The sequence below is a fragment of the Eurosta solidaginis genome, chromosome X (assembly GCF_040869045.1).
Source record: "Eurosta solidaginis isolate ZX-2024a chromosome X, ASM4086904v1, whole genome shotgun sequence".
In the NCBI taxonomy this organism is placed as follows: domain Eukaryota; kingdom Metazoa; phylum Arthropoda; class Insecta; order Diptera; family Tephritidae; genus Eurosta; species Eurosta solidaginis.
In genome coordinates, this window is record NC_090324.1 from 27,005,171 (window position 1) to 27,027,938 (window position 22,768).

At 38.4% G+C, this 22,768-nt stretch overlaps 1 protein-coding gene and 1 pseudogene across 1 annotated transcript in view; one reads left to right on the plus strand and one right to left on the minus strand.

The window, feature by feature from the left end:
* Positions 1–22,768, minus strand: part of LOC137234818 (uncharacterized) — a 1,233,955-nt gene that overhangs the window by 13,506 nt on the left and 1,197,681 nt on the right. The gene's annotated exons all lie outside the window — the stretch shown is intronic.
* Positions 1,197–1,972, plus strand: LOC137234380 (tetraspanin-33-like; annotated as a pseudogene).

Sequence of the window (22,768 nt, forward strand, 5' to 3'; positions counted from 1 at the left end):
CAAATCAGTAGTTTGGTGGCATACAAAGTACTGAAAACGCAATAAAATTGCGAAATCGCCTGGTCAGCCCTGGTCCACATTTTGGTCGATATCTCTTTAAAGGTTCACATATTATTAATACCTTTAATTAAATATCTATAACGTATAAAATCATCCTAGGGTCACCCCTAGTCCACATTTTGGTCGATATTCCTTGTTAAAAATCTCATCAATACCTATCATTTGATACCCATATCGTTCAAAGATATTCTATGACCTATATCTCCAAAAGTTTTCGATCTCTATTTTTCTTTTGTCCATACTTCTGATTTTTATTTGGAAAGCTGAAATTGAGTTAAATTTCGTAAATCCCGTATCCCTATTTTGTAAAATTGGATTTGGTAAATTCCGTTTTTATATTTTTTTTATTCTATAAAAGCGGTTGAAAATTTGTTTATTCGAAATTTGAGTTTAGGTTTAAGCCCCGTAAATTTTAATTTTTTTAATATCTTTGTTCATCCTACCCTTCGAAATCGGAAGCCATCTCCTAGCTAAAAAAAGCAAAAAAAAATTTTTTGAATTGCTCCTTTTTATTATTTTTTTTTTCATCTATCTAAATTTTGCACTGGCAAATTTAATCAAATTCAGTTTCGCAAATCGGTAATTTCAATACTCGTTTGCATTATTCGATTTCAACCTTTGCAATTATTTTACGGAATTTTTTGAAATTTGAATTCAGGCTTAAGTACGTGAAACTTTGGTTATTTATTTGTATTTTTTTATCATATTTATTTTTTTTTTATCATATTTTTTTTTTGTTAAATCGTCTTCGAACGGAATTTTTGTTGTGAATTCGTGGCAGTCTAAGCACCTGAGTTCGTTCTGACTTTGAATTTACCTTCGCTGTTCAGTTATTAAAGCATTTCCTGAATGAGAAATGTCATTGTGAAAAAATCCACGAGGTTGTACGGTAGCAGAGCGGTAAGTATGGTAATTTATTTTGTAATTTCTTATTACTATCATTTTGATTAATTCCTTATTCTTATATTTTCAGGACAATGTTTCTGCATTGCATTAAAGCCGATTGGATTTTTGCTGCCAAAGTGCAAGTACCTTGATGAAAAAATTTATTTAAAATAAGCCCACGAGCTATTACAAAAGGAAAAACAAGATAAAAACTTAAATACTTAGTACCACGGAAATTTGCCGAAGTAAATATGAGTAACTATCGTCATCCTGGGGGAGGTGGCGGCTATAGTGGCATCGAAATACGTAACACGCATCCACGAATATTGCAAAAATTGCATTGAGGGTAGCTCATGTGTAAAATATTTGATTTTCATGCTAAATTTCATATTTTGGCTATCTTGTGGTCTATTACTTGGTATAGGTCTCTATGCCTTCATGGACAAATGGTAAACAACAGGATGGGTGCGATTGTAAGCATTTCACGACGTTATACTCAATATATCATTGGTAGTAATGCTTATGGGAGGTTTAATATCTGTAGTTAGCTTTGCTAGATGTTTTTGTGCATTCCGTGAAAATACCTTTCGTTTAAATTGTATACTGTGTGCTTATTGATGTTCTTTCTGCTGGAACTAGCTGCAGCCATAATGGAATTTATATTTCTCCATAATAAGAATTCTTAGAAGATAAATTTACTGACAAAATTATCCATTCGTATCGTGATGACCCAGATAGGCAAACTCATCGATTTTGCACAACTTGAATTTAAATGCTGTGGACTCAGCAATTCTGGTTATCAAGATTGGAGTAAGAATGAATATTTTAGTTGTTCATCGCCATCCGTGGAGCGTTATGGGGTCCCTTACCGTTGCTGTATGAGCGCTACTGACATTAGGTCTGGCTTAGTCAATATAATGTGTGGCTATGGCGTTCGGGAGCATTCAGCAGCTGCTGCAATTAACGCATATGGACAAGCGTTTGCATAGAGATAGTACTAGTTTGGATGACGTGGAAGAATATTTAGAGCGTAAAATTAAAACGCAGCGGCTGCGCTGGCTAGGCCATGTTATGCGAATGAAAGATGATGTTCCGGCCAAGAAAGTGTTTCTATCGGAACCCGCCTATAGAAACAGAGGTAGAGGGCGGCCCCCACTCCGTTGGAAGGACCAGGTGGAAAACGATTTAAACTCAGTTGGTGTGACCAATTGACGCCGGTTGGCGGAGCGAAGGAGCGACTGGCGCGCCTTTTTGGGCGGCCATAACCGTTTAGACGGTTAAGCGCCAATTAAGTAAAAGTAAGTAAAAATGCTGAGAGTTCATCTGCTGCAAATTATGTGACGACCGCTCAAAAAAAGCAACACGCATCGTAAATATGACAGATTTCTTAATGCTACATTTGCGTAAATTTACGTTGGGCGCTGATTGGGTACCCAAACTAGATGTATCCATTTATATGCCTGATGAATTAGGTTTAAGCAGTTGGAGTTCCAGTGGCATGCAATCGCATTAGCAACCCCTGCCAGATGCAGACGATAAACCTAAGTTCGCATTTAATGAAAATCTAAGGGGCGAACTTCTGCAACTGGGGTTTCCACCCGAATCATGTAAACGCGCGGTATTTCATACGAAACATATAAATCTACAAGCTGTATCAAATTGGTTAATGGAACATGATGATATTTTGAGAACCCTTCACCTTGCCTGCGAATCGTGCAACGACGACTGACTTCATTGCAAATCCAGACGGTGTTGCTATGCTTATGAGTATGGGCACTGAAGAGCGACAAGCCACCAAAGCGATCAAGCCTACTGATGGTAATATCGAACGTGCAACAGATTGGATTTTTTCACCTGCTGATGATATGGATACAGATGACACTCAACCACAAATCAAGTTGCCAGTAATAACCCTTCTGTTGCATCAAAGAAAACATACCGCGATGGTGTGGGGAAGCATAAGCTTGTAGGATTTGTCTCTCATATGGGAACATCAGCTCAAGTTGGACATTGTGTATGTCACATACAAAAGGATGGACGTTGGGCAATTTTCAACGATAGTAAAGTTGCTTTGTCTCAAAATCCGCCAAAAGATCTGGGCTATTTATATTTCTCTAAACGCTGCGAGTAGATTGCTTGAAGAAGGTTGAGCTGGGTACATGGTTAAAATTTGGAAACTAAATATGTATGCGCATTTCTAACGCACTTGCCGTTGCTATAACATACTATACTATTGCATTGAAATCTTTAAAGTGCGACACTTAGTAAACAAAGAATTGAGAAAGCAAGAAAAATTGAATAGATACTTTCCATAAATAAATGTAGCTTGGTTTTCAAAAAATTACGTTGGTCAGCGTGAGTATATGGAGTTAAGCAAACATAATGATTGGTGCATTGGCGATAATATTTTTTTATACTCAGTTGAGCAGAGCTCACAGAGTATATTAACTTTGATTGGATAACGGTTGGTTGTACAGGTATAAAGGAATCGAGATAGATATAGACTTCCATATATCAAAATCATCAGTATCGAAATAAATTCGATTGAGCCATGTCCGTCCGTCCGTCCGTCTGTCCGTTAACACGATAACTTGAGTAAATTTTGAGGTATCTTGATGAAATTTGGTATGTAGGTTCCTGGACACTCATCTCAGATCGCTATTTAAAATGAACGATATCGGACTATAACCACGCCCACTTTTTCGATATCGAAAATTTCGAAAAATCGAAAAAGTGCGATAATTCATTACCAAATACGGATTAAGCGATGAAACTTGGTAGGTGAGTTGAACTTATGACGCAGAACTGAAAACTAGGAAAATTTTGGACAATGGGCGTGGCACCGCCCACTTTTAAAAGAAGGTAATTTAGAAGTTTTGCAAGCTGTAATTTGGCAGTCGTTGAAGATATCATGATGAAATTTGGCAGGAACATTACTTGTATTACTATATGTCTGCTTAATAAAAATAAAATTAAAGAAAAAAAACTTTTTTAAAAATAAGCTTTTATTATTGGTTAATAAAATTAACTAAAAAGTAAACAATAAATTGACTCTAAAGAAATATAACACTTTATAAGTTCATTGTAAGCCTTAACGATAATTAGGCTTTTTCGTCTGCGACAAAAGAATTCTATATTGTACATAAATATATATTTTTAACATTAAACCTTTACACCTAAATTATTAAACCTTACAGTTTATATCACAGTTCTAATTGTTCTAATAAAAAACGTGTTGAATTTTGATGGTATAATTAAGAACATTTAGGATCTCCTTTTCTTGCTATCGCAATGTAACACGCTTTTATTAGAACAATTAGGACTGTGATATAAACTGTAAGGTTTAATAATTTAGGTGTAAAGTTTTAATGTTAAAAATATATAATTATGTACAATATAGCATTCTTTTGTCGCAGACGAAAAAGCCTAATTATCGTTAAAGCTTACAATGAACTTATAAAGTGTTATATTTCTTTAGAGTCAATTTATTGTTTACTTTTTAGTTAATTTTATTAACCAATAATAAAAGTTTATTTTTAAAAAAGTTTTTTTTTCTTTAATTTTATTTTTTACTTTTTAGTTCGTTTTATTAACAAGTAATAGAAGCTTGTTCTTAGAAAAGCCTTTTTCTTAAATTTAATTTAAATAGGAATTTTTTTAAATTTTTAGTAGGGTAAAATATTGTTTAAATTAGTTACGTAATCTTTACTTAGTTATTTGTAACGTTTCTCATTCTATCCATTTCTTTTAATGCATCAACTTACTTGTTAGTTAATTTTATTAGCCAATAATAAAAGCTTATTTTTAAAAAAGTTTTTTTTCTTTAATTTTATTTTTTTCTTTAATTTTATTATATCATAATCCGAATATATTGGGGCATATTCATAATCGAAATAAAATGTGACTAAGTTAGTTGAAACATTTTTGACAGAGAGCACATATAAAATTATGTCAAACAGTGTTAAATAACTTAACTTTGCCTATGGCGCGTTCAGTTTACAACTACTTATTGCAGATCTCTCATCTGTGGGTTAAATCTGTTTTAAAATAAAATTCTACTTTCGCTTAGCTAAAATTCCATCGCCAAAAATCTGTAAAACAAAATCAAGTGCGCAGAAAAGTATGCAACACTTACCGATAACAGCCTAACGGCGTTACCGTTCGTTGTATCACAGAATTTTTACACTTTGAAAATGACGGCTGTTGTTTGCAAGGTTGCATTCCTTTGAGTCTTCGTTTTCACCATCTGGATTAACAAAGTCATGAGCCTGGACATTCGTGCAATTTTAGTGATGTAAATTGCATGGCGCCAGCGCCAATGCGGTGCCAGCTCAATGGTAGCTCATTGACGAAATGACTCCAATCGAATATTTGACGTTACTTAGTAGTGAGTGCGTAGTACATTTCACTTGCGCTATTGAGTGAAACGACTTTTGTGTGTCAGGCACGAGTTTGGTGTTATTGGCGCTACTGGCAATGATGACAAAGAGCTGATGGCGGTAGCGCTGGTAGTTCAGCTTTTGAGTTGTATATTTTAAATTTAATGCACAATTAATATGGGTGTGTTTGAGCGGCCAAATAATAACAGTAGTATTGCTAAAGTGCTGCTAAGTTGATGGAATGTCGCTAATTTCCTAGCGATTATCAATAGATTGTCAATATTTCGTTCAACGGGCACGCGTAATTGCTCAAATTTTCCAAGTTTTTCCTTTCTTGATTTAACTTAAGCTGTTATGCCAATATTTTTCTGCCAGTTTTTTTCAAATACGTAATTTTTCCAAAAGCAAAATAAATTACAGAAAAGATTACAGAGTTAAACAGCCTTGTTGGTTATACACAGAAATACAACAGAGGGTTGTGTCTCGGCTTTTCGCAAGCGTTGAGATTCACCACGGGTGACACGCGTGATTCACCACGTCCAAATATCACAATCCACGGATAGGTATGTACCGGCGGGTTTGTATGGGACTTAGGCTGTTATGCCAAAGTATATACAAATCTTTACCGATAACTGTGTTATCGATTAATTTATCGAATTCTAACAAAGTAATATTGCATTGTCATCGGAGCTATACATGTACGCAAAATTTCAGCTCAATCGGACACCGGGAAGTGTACCAAATTTAACTTGCAAGATTCCATTACAGACAACAAAAGTGAAACTAAATAAAAGCTTATAATAAGCAAAATCGGAGAACGACTACTCCCACTTTTTAAAAACAAATTTTTTTAAATTCAAATTTTAAAAGAAAAGTTAATATCCAGTAATAATATGGTGCAACAAAATACAAAAATAAAAGAAAATATCCAAATGGGCGTGGCTCCGCCCTTTTTCATTTAATTTGTCTAGGATACTTTTAATGCCATAAGTCGAACAAAAATTTACCAATCCTTGTGAAATTTGGTAGAGGCTTAAATTCTAGGACGATAACTGTTTTCTGTGAAAAGGGCGAAATCGGTTGAAGCCACGCCCAGTTTTTATACACAGTAGACCGTCTGTCCTTTCGCTCGGCCGTTAACACAATAAATTGAGCAAAAATCGATATATCTTTACTAAACTCAGTTCACGTACTTATCTGAACTCATTTTGTATTGGTGTAAAAAATGGCCGGAATCCGACTAAGACCACGCCCACTTTTTCGATATCGAATTACGAAAAATGAAAAAAAATCCATAATTATATACCAAATACGAAAAAAGGGATGAAACATGGTATTTGTATTGGTCTATTGACGCAAAATATAACTTTAGAAAAAAACTTGGTAAAATGGGTGTGACACCTACCATATTAAGTAGAAGAAAATGAAAAAGTTTTGCAGGGCGAAATCAAAAGCCTTTGGAATCTTGGCAGAAATACTGTTCGTGGTATTACATATATAAATAAATTAGCGGTACCCGACAGATGATGTTCTGGATCACCCTGTTCCCGATTTTGGTCGATATCTCGAAAACGCCTTCACATATACAACTATGGGCCACTCCCTTTTAAAACCCTCATTAATACCTTTACTTTGATACCCATATCGTACAAACACATTCTAGAGTCACCCCTGGTCCAGGTTTATGGCGATATCTCGAAAAGGCGTCCACATATAGAACTAAGGGCCACTCCTTTTTAAAATACTCATTAACACCTTTCATTTGATAATAATATCGTCCAAAAAATTCTAGAGTCACCCCTGGCCCACCTTTATGGCGATATCTCGAAAAGGCGTCCACCTATAGAACTAAGGCACACGCCCTTTTAAAATACTCATTAACACCTTTCATTTGATACCCATATCGTACAAACAAATTCTAGAGTTACCCCTGGTCCACCTTTAGGGCGATATCTCGAAAAGGCGTCCACCTATAGAACTAAGGCCCACGCCCTTTTAAAATACTCATTAGCACCTTTCATTTGATACCCATATTGTACAAACGCATTCTAGAGTCACCCCTGGTCCACGTTTATGGCGATATCCCGAAAAGGCGTCCACCCATAGAACTAAGGCCCACTCCCTTTTAAAACACTAATTAACACCTTTCGTTTGATACCCACATTGTACAAACGCATTCTAGAGTCACCCCTGGTCCACGTTTATAGCGATATCTCGAACAGGCGTCCACATATAGAACTAAGGCCCACTCCTTTTTAAAATACTCATTGACTCCTTTCTTTTGATACCCATATCGTACAAACAAATTCTAGAGTCACCCCTCGTCCACCTTTATAGCGATACCTCGAAAAGGCGTCCAGCTATAGAACTAAGGCCCACGCCCTTTTAAAATACTCATTAACACCTTTCATTTGATACCCATATCGTACAAACAAATTCTAGAGTCACCCCTGGTTCACCTTTATGGCGATATCTCGAAAAGGCGTCCACCTATAGAACTAAGGCCTACGCCCTTTTAAAATACTCATTAACACCTTTAATTTGATACCCATATCGTACAAACACATTCTAGAGTCACCCCTGGTCCACTTTTATGGCGATATCTCGAAAAGGCGTCCACATATAGAACTAAGGCCCACTCCTTTTTAAAATACTCATTAGCACCTTTCATTTGATACCCATATCGTACAAAAAAAATTCTAGAGTCACCCCTGGACCACCTTTATGGCGATATCTCGAAAAGGCATCCACCTATAGAACTAATGCAAGCTTCCTTTTAAAATACTCATTAACACCTTTCATTTGATACCCATATCGTACAAACAAATTCTAGATTCACCCCTGGTCCACCTTTATGGCGATATCACGAAAAGGCATCCACCTATAGAACTAAGACCCAGGCCCTTTTAAAATACTCATTAACACCTTTCATTGGATACCCATATTGTACAAACGCATTCTAGAGTCACCCCTGGTCCACGTTTATGGCGATATCCCGAAAAGGCGTCCACCCATAGAACTAAGGCCCACTCCCTTTTAAAACACTTATTAGCAACACCTTTCGTTTGATAACCATATCGTACAAACACATTCTAGAGTCACCCCTGGTCCACGTTTATGCCGATATCTCGTAAAGGCGTCCACATATAGAACTAAGGCCCACTCCTTTTTAAGATACTCATCAACACCTTTCATTTGATACCCTTATCGTACAAACAAATTCTAGAGTCACCCCTTGTCCATCTTTATGGCGATATATAGAAAAGGCGTCCACCTATAGAACTAAGGCCCACTCCCTTTTAAAACACTTATTAACACCTTTCGTTTGATACCCATATTGTACAAACGCATTCTAGAGTCATCTATAGAACTAAGGCCCACTCCCTTTTAAAATACTCATTAACACCTTTCATTTGATACCCATATCGTACAAACAAATTCTAGAGTCACCCCTGGTCCACCTTTAGGGCGATATCTCGAAAAGGCGTCCACCTATAGAACTAAGGCCCACGCCCTTTAAAATACTCATTAACACCTTTCATTTGATACCCATATTGTACAAACGCATTCTAGAGTCACCCCTGGTCCACGTTTATGGCGATATTCCGAAAAGGCTTCCACCTATAGAACTAAGGCCCACTCCCTTTTAAAATACTCATTAACTCCTTTCATTTGATACCCATATAGTACAGACAAATTCTAGAGTCACCCCTGGTCCACCTTTATGGCGATATCTCGAAAAGGCTTCCACATATAGAACTAAGGCCAACGCCCTCTTAAAATACTCATTAACACCTTTCATTTGATACTCATATCGTACAAACAAATTCTAGAGTCACCCCTGGTCCACCTTTATGGCGATATCTCGAAAAGGCGTCCATCCATAGAACTAAGGCCCACTCCCTTTTAAAATAATCATTAACACCTTTCATTTGATACCCATATTGTACAAATAAATTCTAGAGTCACCCCTGGTCCACGTTTATGGCGATATCTCGAAAAGGCGTCCACATATAGAACTAAGGCCCACTCCTTCTTAAAATACTCATTGACACCTTTCTTTTGATACCCATATCGTACAAAGAAATTCTAGAGTCACCCCTGGTCCACCTTTATGGCGATACCTCGAAAAGGCGTCCAGCTATAGAACTAAGCCCCACGCCCTTTTAAAATACTCATTAACACCTTTCATTTGATACCCATATCGTACAAACAAATTCTAGAGTCACCCCTGGTTCACCTTTATGGCGATATCTCGAAAAGACGTCCACCTATAGAACTAAGGCCCACGCCCTTTTAAAATACTCATTAGCACCTTTCATTTGATACCCATATTGTACAAACGCATTCTAGAGTCACCCCTGGTCCACGTTTATGGCGATATTCCGAAAAGGCGTCCACCTATAGAACTAAGGCCCACTCCCTTTTAAAATACTCATTAACTCCTTTTTTTGATACCCACATAGTACAAACAAATTTTAGAGTCACCCCTGGTCCACCTTTATGGCGATATCTCGAAAAGGCGTCCACATATAGAACTAAGGCCAACGCCCTCTTAAAATACTCATTAACACCTTTCATTTGATACTCATATCGTACAAACAAATTCTAGAGTCACCCCTGGTCCACCTTTATGGCGATATCTCGAAAAGGCGTCCACCCATAGAACTAAGGCCCACTCCCTTTTAAAATAATCATTAACACCTTTCATTTGATACCCATATTGTACAAATAAATTCTAGAGTCACCCCTGGTCCACCTTTATGGCGATATCTCGAAAAGGCGTCCACCTATAGAACTTAGGCCCACTCCATTTTAAAATTATCATTAACACATTTCATTTGATACCCATATCGTACAAACAAATTCTAGAGTCAGGCCTGGTCCACCTTTACGGCGATATCCCTAAATGGCGTCCATCTATAGAACTATGGCCCACTTCCTCTTAAAATACTCTTTAATACCTTCCATTTGAGACACATGTCATACAAACACATTCCACGGTTACCCTAGGTTCTTTTTACAACATGGTGATTTTCTCTTACTTTGTCTCCACAGCTCTCAACTGAGTATGTATTGTTCGGTTACACCCGAACTTAGCCTTCCTTACTTGTTTTTTTTTTACTATGCATTAGTGAATATACACAGTGGCGGGACCATAGCATAAATATGCAAGCAGCACTTAGAGACTCTTATAACTTGAAAACAAATAACAAACCTTACAGAGGTCCATGACAGCACATCCGATAGAAATGTTTCGTGCGTCACTTCATTCATCATATTGCCAAATGAGCTACTTAGCATACCGTTCGTTGCAGCCGTTGTTGAAGCACTAATTATGACTCGCTCTAGTTGATTTTCGTCGGCAGGACTTCCAGGATTTGTGCTATTCTCCAGGCCGCCATTAAACATCAAACACACCACCGCAGTGTGTGCTTGATGTTCACTAAGTTCGCTACCAGCACCAACAACGTCAAGATCTGTAGCTGCGGGATAGAAGCGAGCTGATAATCCCATACTGATTTGAGCACTTCATCGATAACCAAAATGGGTGGTACACGCATCAAAACGTCCACCAGACCTAGTGCTTTGGTGCATACAGACATTTTTATTTTGTGCTGAGCAGTGTATTTGTAAATATTTTAAATGTGAAATAAGGCGAGCTGCCTTTAAAGGGGAATGCGTCGAGTATGTATCAATGACGTGCAGTACCTTCAACTCCAAGCATAATATTCGGTCCAGTTATCAATTTTTGCACTATGAAATAGTTTCGCTGTATACGCTTTCAAGTACATCCCTACATACCACAACCAATCACATCCCAAATTGTTGCTGCATTTTCCTTCGACAAAATTAGTAAAACGATTGTCCTGGCCTTATCGTAATAACATCATAGCAAGTGTGTTTGTGTGCACACCTTCGCATGTTGTTAATTTATTCCACATGCAGCAGCAACACAAATTATAGATGAATGAAGGTTCTGTCCTTTTCTTCTTCAGCCAGCAGAGATCTACTCTATTTCCAGACGCACTACAGCTGCTGTTGTTGCCTAATGTTGAATTCAATTCTGATAGACAAGAAGCCGTCGTTCTCAAGCTATGTATATTTTGGTCGTGAGTGTTGGCAAGAATGGAACTGGTCTTCCCCAGGGAAGATAAGTCCGGGGCTTTCTTGGTATTATCATGCATACCAATGATACATTTTTTTTTTTAATTTTCAGAGATAGTACCTACCAACATTTCGTAGAATTGCAGGAGATAGGAGGGAGTATGGACAATGTAAAAATAAGTATACATATATCTCAACATAGCTAAATGGATAAGGGCTGATAAAACAAGCGGTTGGCGGTTATAATTCGTTCAGCGCAGCTAAATGATACATTCGCACAGTCGGTGAGTTACGCAAAGAAAAATCAAATCCTAATGAAACATTTAGATAATTAATTTTGTGAAGGTTGATACGTTAGTAATAAACCCACTCCCACCGCTGGTTAATATTTCTAAATGTTGCTTTATTAGTTCTTATTCTAAACCGGTATTCAGACAAGTTAGAAGGAATTTGCATTTAATAAGTGTTACGAACTTATAATTGTTAGCTGAATTTAACGCATACCCCTTCTAAACAAATGCATAGTTCAGTACATCGATATTCGTTTAAAATTATGCATTCGTCGAGCAAATTTAGAGTATGTAATGCGGATGTATGCATAACTATTTAATAAGTTGGCGTGTTTCTAGGCATACAAGGAGTTTTATTTTTGTAAGAAGTCCGCCTTTTTAATAACACTTTGAGAATAAAGAAAAAATAAAAATAGCAAATTGATAAATTTAAAAACAAACCTCAGGCCTTCCTACTTATTAGAGGAAGACAAACATTTTGTTAGTCGATTTCTCATTCACTACTTCCCCTTCCTCTAGAAAGTTTAGTCCGAACATTACGATACTTGAGACCACGAATTTTACTCGGATATTCTGGTGATGATGTGGATAAATTTGATAAGTTGCCTAAGTTTACGATGTGGTTCATTGTTTTGGTTTCTCGTGAAGTGGCATCCTATCGCCAAAATTCTTAATTGGATGCAACAGATTCTTCTGGCTCTTTGCGATGTTGTGGTAAGATGATAAGTTTTAGCAAGGGTCTGGATATCTGGCCTTTCATCGTAATGACATCGACCACTCCGACGCGATCGTCAGGTCCTGGGTGTAATTTGACCACCCGTCCTAGTCTCCATTCGTTTGGAGACAAATTGTCCTCCTTCACTACGATCAGGTCCCCGATTTTTAGGTTCGTTTTGGGATATCTACATTTATTTTTTTCTGCAGTTCAGAGAGGCATTCCGATTTCCATCTCTTGCAGAAGGAGTGATGTAGGGATTTTAACCTTTGCCATCGATTTATGATTGAGGCAGAGTTTTCGCTGGCATCGGGTTCTGGTGGAGATAAGAGATGTCCTCCTACCAGAAAATAAACTGGGGTTAGTGGCTCCAGGTCTTGAGGCAGGCTTCGATCCTGCATAGCAAAGTCGCAAACTCCTCAAAGGTGAATTTGCAATTTGAGGCGATTTTTGTCGAGTGGCCTTTAAAACTTTTCACTCCCGCCTCCCACAGTCCCCCATGTGAGGAGCTGATGCGGGGATAAAGTGCCTCGATAAGGATTGATGGGAATACTTGGACAGGGTGTTTTCGCGGGCGTTTTGTAGGAATTCCCTCATTTCCGCTTTAAGTGTTCTAGAAGCCCCGAAAAAATTCGTGCCATTGTCGGAAAACATCCTACTAGGGCAGGCTCTTCGCGATACGAACCTCGCAAATGCTGCTAAAAATGATTGAGTGCTGAGGTCGGAGGTGGGTTCCAGGTGAATCGCTTTCGTTGGAAAGCAAACGAACAAGCATACGTACCCCTTCGACACTCTAAAACCTTGTCCCCGAAAGTTCTTTATATCGGTCCCGAAAAATCGTCTCCTGTATTTGTGAATGCCCATGAGTACGTAGTTCTCTCCTTGGGTAAAATGCCCATTAGCTGGGTTTGAACACGTTTTTGGTAAATCGTGCATTCTTTGCAATTGTTGATGGCCGATTTTATCATGTTCTTGACCCGTGGTATCCAATACTGCATACGGATGAGGTGTAGCATAAGTTGGTTTTCCCCATGGAGTGAGATCCTATGGGTAAACTTTACAATAAGACGCGACAACCTTTTATCTGAGAATGGGTTCAGTGGTAGTACCTGGTTCTTTGCTCCTATAAGTTTTTTAGATTTTAAAGCTGAATACTCCTCCCCATAATGCCTCTTTTGATAGATAAAAATCAGACGTTGGGTCGTTGCTTTTATTTCGCTCGACGAAATTGAGCAAGACTTCGCCTGAAATGGGGCTCTTGTTCTTGGGTTAGTTCTTTGAAAGAATCTCCAGACGTAGGATAGTACTTTCAAAGCTCTCGATAGGTCATAAAATCTTGTGAGGATATCAGAGTCTGTATCTAATATTGATGAGTGTACCTGGACCCGCTTTTCTTCTGACGTGGTGGTATATTCTGTTTCTTGGGTAGGCCAATTTGAGCTATCTTCATGAAGCCAAGAAGGGCCCTCCCACCACAGGGCTTTGTTGATAAGATCTTCAGCGGGTATACCTCTACTTGCGAGATCTGCCGGGTTTGATGCCGAGTCGACATGACGCCAGTTTTCTTTCCCTACTTTGTCAATTATTTTTGTCACCCTATGGGCAGCGAAAGGGGACCACGAGCATGGGGGTTTGCGAATCCATGCAAGGGCGATTGTCGAATCCGTCCATAGATAGGTTGCAGGGTTGTTAAAATTGAGATTTTTTGCGGATGACTCTACTATTTCTGCTAGCAGAACTTCCCCACATAGTTCAAGGCGGGGAAGAGATATAGTCTTGAGCGGGGCTACTCGGGTTTTTGAGAAGAGCAGATTTACGAACACATGATTCTATATTTGTACCCTCAGGTATATTGCGGCTGCGTATGCTTTCTCAAAAGCATCGCAAAAGCCATGTAGTTCGATGCTCGCTACCGGGGAAAAAGGTACCCAACGTGGTATACGAATGCGTTCAATATTTCGGTAGCTTTCTAAAAAATCATGCCATCTATCTAATACCGCGGGAGATACGGCTTCGTCCCAGCCCGTGCCATCCAGCCAAATACATTGCATAATGATTTTCGTAGTAATAATAAATGGCCCTAGCCAACTTAGTGGATCAAATAATTTTGCTATAGGAGACAATATCGTTCTCTTTGTGAACACGACTGGGTTATCTATTGGTTTCGTAGAAAAATAGAAATAATCAGAGTGGGCATTCCACCTGATCCCTAACGCTTTAACCATGCTAGCACCTTCAAAATTTAAAAAGTTTTCATTTAATAAATGCGTTCTTGGAATACCTTCCAGTAGTTGGTCGCAATTGGAATTCTACTTCCTGAGGGAGAAGCCGGCTGATTGTAATGCCGCTTGGATTTCGTCCCTTGCCTTCGTGGCGGTGGAAATGGTGTGTCCGCGCGCTAAAACGTCGTCAACATACATAAACAGCCGTAAGATGTTTCCTCTACGTCCTCTGCTAATTGGAGAAGGGTCCTTATGGCCATATAGGGCGCGCAGTTCACTCCGAAGGTCACGGTCTTCAATTCGTATAGGCTGATGGGTTCGTTGGTGGATGACCTGAAGACGATGCGTTGATACCTGGTGTCCCTGGGCTCTAGCAATGTCTGCCGGTACATCTTTTCGATGCCACTTTTGAATACGTATCGGAACAATCTCCAACGGAGTATGATAATCGTTAGATCACGCTGAAGGACTGGGCCTGAATGAAGTACATAATTTAAAAGTTAAAAGCAACTCTCACTTTAGTGGTGGTGTTTTCTTCTTTAATTACTGCGTGATGGGGTAAAAATAGGTATCGCATGTATCTGCCGGAACATGCTCTTCTACCCGTGCCATATGAGCTAACGTTTCGTATTCCGATACCACTCGATTGTATTCCGTTTGCAATTCGGGATTTTTCGCTAACCGGGTTTCATTTCTAAAAAATTGTGAGCACGCGCTTTTAAGCGACGGTCCTAATGAGGTACCTTTTTGGAAATCCTGCTTAAAAGGCAAAGACACGATATATTTGCCATCTTTATTTCTTTTGGTGGTTTTTTGATACAACTCCTCGCAGTAATTTTCGTCTTTGGTACAAATATGGTTGTTGGGAATGCCTTCCAGCTCCCAAAATGACGATATTTGTTTGTCCAGCGATACCTCATTAAAGAATGACACACACCTGCCGGCTGGGCTGGTCGTTTCCGTTTGGCCAGTTAATATCCAGCCAAATACTGTTTTCTGCGCAAGGAGGGTGCCTAAAACATTTTTTTGTATACCGCCTAGGATTATCTGCCCAGAATAAGATCTACTTGCTCATTTACAAAGAATCTCCTATCTGCTAGCACCAAGTCCGGGAAAACTTGGTGTGTCATGGTGTCAATTTGACAGATTAGCAGATTGCCAGTGAGCTGGGCTAAAACTAGTGCTGTGGTGTGTATGTGTACTTTCGGGTTTATTGATGACCGCAACTGAATGAAGCAGGCCTCTTTCACTCGGGCTGACACCGTGTTGTTTATCCCTAACACTTGTGCATTTAGCTTCCGACTGGGCAAATTTATTCTTCTTTTGAGTCGTTCCGAAATGAACGAGCACTCTGATCCGGAGTCTATTAGGGCGCGGGCCGTAAAGTTTTCATTGTTATAAAAGATATTGACTTGCGCAGTACCTAATAGAAGCCCTTAGCTTGTATTCGCGAAACAGGAATTGAAGTTCGTTGGTTGATTATTTTCCGTGGAAAACTGACGTTGGGACTGAGCTTGTGCCGAAGTAGATGGTATTTGATCTAACTGTGTTTTTTGGGTTGTGGTTGGTCTTGCACTCGTGGCGGCATTTTGTTGAATATGCAGGAGTGTATGATGCCTTAGATGGCAAATGCTACAATTAAAGGAGCACGTACATTTAGATACTGTGTGTTTTGTCGAGAGGCAATTCAGACACCCCCGACTGGCTTTTATAAACGCTACTCTGTATACGACAGAGAGCCGTTGAAAGCTTTGGCATTGTGACAGCTTGTGGTTGTTTTTCTTACAGTATCTGCACGTGTTTCTAGCCACACTTGCTTGGTAGGTACCTACTTTCTTTTGAGACGAATCATTATTATATTTGGGTGGTGGCTGTTTGGGAGCTTTTGTATTTTTGGTAGCTGTTAACACCGAGACTGTTTCCAAGGTCTGGAACCTGTGGGATAAAAATTTATCCATATCTTCCCATTTCGATATTTCCGTTTTATTCTCTATAGTCTGTTCCCATAAAGCTAGCGTGTTTTCGGGTAGTTTGGTAGAGCATAGATATGTAAATATCGCATCCCAACTGCCTATCTCAATTTGATGCGTTTTTAGGGCTGAGATGCAGTTGTTTATTTCCCGCTGAAGTTTTTTAATTGCGGTGCCACACTCACTTTCTACGCTTTCAAGATTGAATAATATTTTTAATTGGGTATTGACGAGAATTCGCTTATTCTCATATTTTTCCCCTAAATTATTTCACGCTGTATCAAAACCATCGTTTGTAAGTGGGCATTTTTAACTATATCTCTGGCCTCACACTGCATTTTTTGGTTGAGGTGAAATAACTTCTCAACCGGGGTAAGGCGCTTATTCCGTATATATATTTCATATTTCATATCTTTATTAAGTCAAATGGCAACAACCTTACTGACTAGATTACAGGTTAACTTAGTACTAGTTTAACAATTTTAAAGTAAGATTTACTGAGATAAGTAATAGGACTCAATGCGTGCCTTAAACAGAGACCTTGGCATGGCAAAGTCCAGGTCAAGGCTTCTGGATAGACGATTAAATTCTACAAGACCTCTTAGAAGAGGTGCGAAACTGAAGTAATTCGAACGCAACACTTCAACGCGGAATGTACTGTGAAAGCGGAGAGCTCTGTTAGGGACAATGACACCGGATATTATGTCAGAAATAAACATTACCTTTTGAACAAGACGTCTAACTTCAAGTGGCAAGACATTGATAAGCATGCATCTTGCGTTGTAGGGGGGCAGGGGATTAACAAAATGCAGAGGTTGAAGAGCAAATCGTATGAACTTGCGCTGAATTCTTTCAATTCTTAAAGAGTGTGAAGATTATATGGGATTCCAGATGATTGATGCATACTCTAACTTGGAACGCACTAAGGCATTGTATAAGATTTTCCTGGTATATGGGTCCTTGAAATCCTTGGCATATCGTCGCAAGAAAGCTAAGTTGGTATAAGCCTTTGGTACGAGAAAGTTTACATTATTACAAAAAGTAAAAGATGAGTCAAAAGTTACGCCAAGATCGCGAAACTCACTAATTAACGCAAGAGTTACATTTGAAATCGAGTACGCGAATGAAACCACATCCGTAGACTTAGTATACGTCATGTGACAGCATTTACTAATATTGAGTCGCAGATTATTTTGACAGGCCCAATTATTTATAGCATTCAGATCTTCTTGCAGACGCAATGCATCAGAAGTACAGGAGATTCTCCGAAAGAGTTTTAAGTCGTCAGCATATAGCAAATAATTCGAATAGTTTATGCATGAGCCAACATCATTAATAAACATTAAGAACAAAATCGGACCAAGGATGCTACCTTGTGGTACACCCGAAGTTGCTGAGAATTCATAAGACTTAGTTCTCTCGATTTCAACAAAAGATATTCTATTTTCCAAATAGGACTTCAACCACGACAGAAAGCTTTGGCGAAAGCCCATGTTTTCAAGTTTCCACTGAAGTAATTTTTGCGAAACTGTGTCAAAAGCCTTGGAAAAATCCGTATATATGATGTCTACTTGACAGCCATCCTTAAACGCAGAGACACAAAACTGAGAGAAAACAGCCAGATTTGTAGCAGTCGAACGTCCCGCAATGAAACCATGCTGACATGGATCGACTATTTTATTTATAGCGAATGATACTTTGTTTTTAACTACCTTTTCAAAAAGTTTTGAACATGTTGACGGTTTGGATATTGGCCTATAATTCTTTACTTCATTTTTATTGCCTGACTTGAAGATAGGGGTGATAGACACCAGCTTCCAGCGATCAACTAAAACTCCAGACGATAGCGAAATATTGAAAATGTGGCACAGTGGCACACAAAGAGAAATACTACACTTCTTAAATAAAAAAGAGGACAATCCATCAATATCATTTTTAATTGAGGTCTGTAAGAAGGATATACCCAAGATAATATCGGTTTCAGACAAGGACAGAGACCCAAAGTCTAAAGGTTTGGGGCTATCAGTAAGATACCTGTTATCAAAGTTATCGGCCTCAACAACAAACGTAGATTTGAAAAAATCAGCAAAAAGATATGCCGAATCGACCAAACTGTTGGAGCAAATGTCATTAAATTTGACGCAGGTAGGTATATTAGAACAACCTTTCTTTGAACGGACATAGTTCCAACAAGTAAGGAAGGTTAAGTTCGGGTGTAACCGAACATTACATACTCAGTTGAGAGCTATGGTGACAACATAAGGGAAAATAACCATGTAGGAAAATGAACCGAGGGAAGCCCTGGAATGTGTTTGTATGACATGTGTATCAAATGAAAGGCATTAAAGAGTATTTTATGAGGGAGTGGGCCATAGTTCTATAGGTGGACGCCATTTAGGGATATAGCCATAAAGGTGGATCAGGGTTGACTCTAGAATGCGTTTGTACGATATGGGTATCAAATGAAAGGTATTAATGAGTATTTTAAAAGGGCGTGGGCCTAAGTTCTATAGATGGACGCCTTTTCGAGATATCGCCGTAAAGATGGACCAGGGGTGACTCTAGAATGCGTTTGTACGATATGGGTATCAAATGAAAGGTGTTAATGAGCATTTTAAAAGGGAGTAATCCTTAGTTCCATAGGTGGACGCCGTTTAGAGATATCGCCATAAATGTGGACCAGGGGTGACCCTAGAATTTGTTTGCACAATATGGGCATCAAACGAAAGGTGTTAATGAGTATTTTAAAAAGGAGTGAGCCTTAGTTCTATAGGTGGACGCCGTTTCGAGATATCGCCATAAAGGTGGGCCAGGGGTGACTCTAGAATTCGTTTGTGCAATATGGTTATCAAACGAAAGGAGTTAATGAGTATTTTAAGAGGGAGTGGGCCTTAGTTCTATAGGTGGACGCATTTTCGAGGTATCGCAATAAAGGTGGAGCAGGGGTGACTCTAGACTTTGTTTGTACGATATGGGTATCAAATGAAAGGTATTAATGAGTATTTTAAAAGGGCGTGGACCTAAGTTCTATAGATGGACGCCTTTTCGAGATATCGCCGTAAAGATGGACCAGGGGTGACTCTAGAATTCGTTTGTGCAATATGGTTATCAAACGAAAGGAGTTAATGAGTATTTTAAGAGGGAGTGGGCCTTAGTTCTATAGGTGGACGCATTTTCGAGGTATCGCAATAAAGGTGGAGCAGGGGTGACTCTAGACTTTGTTTGTACGATATGGGTATCAAATGAAAGGTGTTAATGAGTATTTTTAAAAGGGAGGTGGCCTTCGTTTTATAGGTGTTCGCCTTTTCGAGATATCGCCATAAAGGTGGACCAGGGGTGACCCTAGAATTTGTTTGCACAATATGGGCATCAAACGAAAGGTGTTAATGAGTATTTTAAAAAGGAGTGAGCCTTAGTTCTATAGGTGGGCGCCGTTTCGAGATATCGCCATAAAGGTGGACTAGGGGTGACTTTAGAATTTGTTTGTATGATTTGGGTATCAAATGAAAGGTGTTAATGAGTATTTTAAAAGGGAGTAATCCTTAGTTCCATAGGTGGACGCCGTTTCGAGATATCGCCATAAAGGTGGGCCAGGGGTGACTCTAGAATTCGTTTGTGCAATATGGGTATCAAACGAAAAGAGTTAATGACTATTTTAAGAGGGAGTGGGCCTTAGTTCAATAGGTGGACGCCTTTTCGAGATATCGCCATAAAAATGGACCAGGTGTGACTCTAGAATGCGTTTGTACGATATGGGTATCAAATGAAAGGTGTTAATGAGTATTTTAAAAGGGAGTAATCCTTAGTTCCATAGGTGGACGCCGTTTCGAGATATCGCCATAAAGGTGGGCCAGGGGTGACTCTAGACTTCGTTTGTGCAATATGGGTATCAAACGAAAGGAGTTAATGAGTATTTTAAGAGGGAGTGGGCCTTTCTGGACCAGGGGTGACTCTAGACTTTGTTTGTACGATATGGGTATCAAATGAAAGGTGTTAATGAGTATTTTTAAAAGGGAGTGGGCCTTCGTTCTATAGGTGTTCGCCTTTTCGAAATATCGCCATAAAGGTGGACCAGGGGTGACTCTAGAATGAGTTTGTACGATATGGGTATCAAATTAAAGGTATTAATGAGAGTTTTAAAAGGGAGTGGTGGTAGTTGTATATGTGAAGGCGTTTTCTAGATATCGACCAAAATGTGGACCAGGGTGACCCAGAACATCATCTGTTGGATACCGCTAATTTATTTATATATGTAATACCTGCCAAGATGTTAAGGGTTTTTTATTTCGCCCTGCAGAACTTTTTCATTTTCTTCTACCTTATATGGTAGGTGTCACAACCATTTTATAAAGTTTTTTCTAAAGTTATATTTCGCGTCAATAAAACAATCCAATTAGCTTAACATATTTCATCCCTTTTTTCGTATTTGGTATAGAATTATGGCATTTTTTTCATTTTTCGTAATTTTCGATATCGAAAAAGTGGGCGTGGTCATAGTCGGATTTCGTTCATTTTTCATACCAAGATAAAGTGAGTTCAGATAAGTCCGTGAACTGAGTTTAGTAAAGATATATCGATTTTTGCTAAAGTTATCGTGTTAACGGCCATGCGGAAGGACAGACGGACGACTGTGTATAAAAACTGGGCGTGACATCAACGGATTTCGCCCATTTTTACAGAAAACAGTTAACGCCATAAAATCTATGCCCCTACCAAATTTCAAAAGGATTGGTTAATTTTTGTTCGACTTATGGCGTTAAAAGTATCCTAGACAAATTAAATTAAAAAGGGCGGAGCCACGCCCATTTTTAAATTTTCTTTTATTTTTGTATTTGGTTGCACCATATCATTACTGGAGTTGAATCTTGACATAATTTACTTATATACTGTAAAGATATTAAATTTTTTGTTAAAATTTTACTTTAAAAAAATTTTTTTTTTAAAAGTGGGCGTGGTCCTTCTCCGATTTTGCTAATTTTTATTAAGCGTACATATAGTAATAAGAGTAACGTTCGTGCCAAATTTCATCATGATATCTTCAACGACTGCCAAATTACAGCTTGCAAAATTTTTAAATTACCTTCTTTTAAAAGTGGGCGGTGCCACGCCCATTGTCCAAAATTTTACTGATTTTCTATTTTGCGTCATAAGTTCAACTCATCTACCAAGTTTCGTCGCTTTATCGGTCTTTTGTAATGAATTATCGCACTTTTTCGGTTTTTCGAAATTTTCGATATCGAAAAAGTGGGCGTGGTTATAGTCCGATATCGTTCATTTTAAATAGCGATCTAAGATGAGTGCTCAGGAACCTACATACAAAATTTCATCAAGATACCTCAAAATTTACTCAAGTTATCGTGTTAACGGACGGACGGACGGACGGACATGGCTGAATCAAATTTTTTTTCGATCCTGATTATTTTGATATATGGAAGTCTATATATATCTCGATTCGTTTATATATGTACAACCAACCGTTATCCAATCAAACTTAATATACTCTGTGAGCTCTGCTCAACTGAGTATAAAAAGATTTAGGATTAACTTTCAACTCATCTTCAACTCTAGAAACGTATTTATTGTACAAAAACTTATCAAGAACATTGAACTGCGGCATATAGGAAGTATACTGATCTTTAAAAACAGTATCGCTGGTATCCTTGTATAATTTAAAGTACTTATTTCTTTAATTTTTCAACTTTTTCAACCTAGTATTGTACCAGGGTAGTTTGTCAACTTTAACTGGTAGGAGAGAGAGATTCCTACTGAAAATGTCAGCCATCTTTAGCAGAAAAATTTCGAAACATTCAGTTGCATTTTTAGCAAAGAAAATAGATGTCCAGTCTATGTCAGATATGAGAAAGTTTAAATATTCATAATTTGCATCCTTAAAGTTATAGGCGCGCTCATTATTATTTATATTGTTTTTCGGCACTAGGTCGAAGAATTCAATAGATAAATATAGTGCTACATGATGCATATCTGATTTATATATAGGAAACACACATTCAGTCAAGTGAGTTATGAGGTTCTCATCGACAAAAATTAGGTCCAAAATATTGTTTAACTGGTTCACGAAACTGTTACTCTGAATTAGATTGGCACTAAAAAGGGGGTGTCTAAGAAATTAATCTCATGG